We start from the raw sequence: 2,533 nt of genomic DNA on the forward strand, positions 1-2,533 counted from the left end.
TTTGTAATTTCCACTTTGGGAATTTCGAAAAAGTGTCAACCCCGACAAAAAATGCCCATTAATTATAATCCCCATTTCCTGTTTCTGCAGGATTTTTTTTCCTGCTGTAGCAAACTGGATCTAATTAAGATCATACATCTGTATTGTCTGTCTGTACAGTCAGATGCTCACACATGTGATCGAGTGGTTTACTGGAAGAGGAACATACAGGGTTAGTCAAATGCATTCAACCCATCAACACATCTGACAGTCAAGCACAGTCTTCATGTCAGTAGTAGTGTGGAGAGTTAGGCAGGAGATTAACCTTGTCTGTTTACGTTGGAAGCAACAGCACTGGAGAGATGGGGAGATCGCAGGGTCGGAGAGAAGGGGAGATCACAGGGTCAGAGAGAAGGGGAGATCACAGGGTCGGAGAGATGGGGAGATCACAGGGTCGGAGAGAAGGGGTGGTCGCAGGGTCAGAGAGAAGGGGTGGTCGCAGGGTCAGAGAGAAGGGGAGATCACAGGGTCGGAGAGATGGGGAGATCACAGGGTCAGAGAGAAGGGGAGATCACAGGGTCGGAGAGAAGGGGTGGTCGCAGGGTCAGAGAGAAGGGGTGGTCGCAGGGTCAGAGAGAAGGGGAGATCACAGGGTCGGAGAGATGGGGAGATCACAGGGTCAGAGAGAAGGGGAGATCACAGGGTCGGAGAGAAGGGGTGGTCGCAGGGTCAGAGAGAAGGGGAGATCACAGGGTCGGAGAGAAGGGGTGGTCGCAGGGTCAGAGAGAAGGGGAGATCGCAGGGTCAGAGAGATGGGGAGATCACAGGGTCGGAGAGATGGGGAGATCACAGGGTCGGAGAGAAGGGGTGGTCGCAGGGTCAGAGAGAAGGGGAGATCGCAGGGTCAGAGAGAAGGGGTGGTCGCAGGGTCAGAGAGAAGGGGAGATCGCAGGGTCAGAGAGAAGGGGTGGTCGCAGGGTCAGAGAGAAGGGGAGATCGCAGGGTCAGAGAGAAGGGGAGATCACAGGGTCGGAGAGAAGGGGTGGTCGCAGGGTCAGAGAGAAGGGGAGATCACAGGGTCAGGGAGAAGGGGAGATCACAGGGTCACAGAGAAGGGGAGATCACAGGGTCGGAGAGATGGGGAGATCACAGGGTCGGAGAGAAGGGGAGATCACAGGGTCAGAGAGAAGGGGAGATCACAGGGTCGGAGAGATGGGGAGATCGCAGGGTCGGAGAGAAGGGGTGGTCGCAGGGTCAGAGAGAAGGGGAGATCACATGGTCAGAGAGAAGGGGAGATCACAGGGTCACAGAGAAGGAGAGATCATCTCTCCTCCCTCCCTCCTCACCTCTTTTTCCTTTTCTCTGTCTCCACATAAAGTAAAAATACTAATTAGCTCTCTTTTATCTCCCCCCTCACCTCACCTCTCCTCACCCCTCCCCCTCGCCTCTCCTCACCCCTCCCCCCTCACCTCTCCTCACCCCTCCTCACCCCTCCCCACTCCCTCACCCCGTTTCACCCCTGCCCTCCTCCCTCTCCTCACCCCTCCTCCCTCTCCTCACCCCTCCTCACCCCTCCTCACCTCTCCCTCCTCCCTCTCCTCACCCATCCTCCCTCTCCTCACCCCTCCTCCCTCTCCTCACCCCTCCTCACCTCTCCTCACCCCTCCTCCCTCTCCTCACCCCTCCTCACCCCTCCTCCCTCTCCTCACCCCTCCTCACCTCTCCCTCCTCCCTCTCCTCACCCCTCCTCCCTCTCCTCACCCCTCCTCCCTCTCCTCACCCCTCCTCACCCCTCCTCCCTCTCCTCACCCCTCCTCCCTCTGCTCACCCCTCCTCACCTCTCCCTCCTCCCTCTCCTCACCCCTCCTCACCTCTCCCTCCTCCCTCTCCTCACCCCTCCTCAACCCCATTTCCTCCCTCCCTTCCTCCCTCTGGTCATTGATTAGGCATCATTGTAGTAGGCGTGTTGATTGTTCCATTCAGCAGTTCAGCTCAGAGGGAAAACTACATTTCCCATTTGGTCCGCGGGATGTCAGGAAACGGCGCCGAAACCGGCCTCTACGGGCTAAAAAACGACTAAAACTACACCATTCATCCACAATGATTTAGCCCAGTCAGAATGAATAATTAAATCTTAGAGTTGTTTCTGTATGACTAAATGTAATACGTTTGTCACAGAACATGGGCAGATGAATCCAGTTTACTTTGTCCAGGGACATCAGGACATGAAGTCCGACTGCGACATCTTGTTGCTCAACTCTCTCTGCAACCCTAGTTCAGCCAATTGGAGGGCAGAAAGCTGAATATGATTAGCCAACCAGTTCGCAAGTTACTCATATAAGTAGATGTTACATCACTTCAACTTTGTTTAATTATCTTTTCTGTGTATCTCTCTCTGTATCTCTCTCTGTATCTCTCTCTGTATCTCTCTCTCTCTCACTGTATCTCTCTTACTGTATCTCTCTCGGTATCTCTCTCTGTAACTCTCTCTGTATCTCTCTCTGTATCTCTCTCTCTCTCACTGTATCTCTCTCACTGTATCTCTCTCGGTACC

Source organism: Oncorhynchus mykiss, chromosome 9, assembly GCF_013265735.2.
Source record: "Oncorhynchus mykiss isolate Arlee chromosome 9, USDA_OmykA_1.1, whole genome shotgun sequence".
NCBI lineage: Eukaryota > Metazoa > Chordata > Actinopteri > Salmoniformes > Salmonidae > Oncorhynchus > Oncorhynchus mykiss.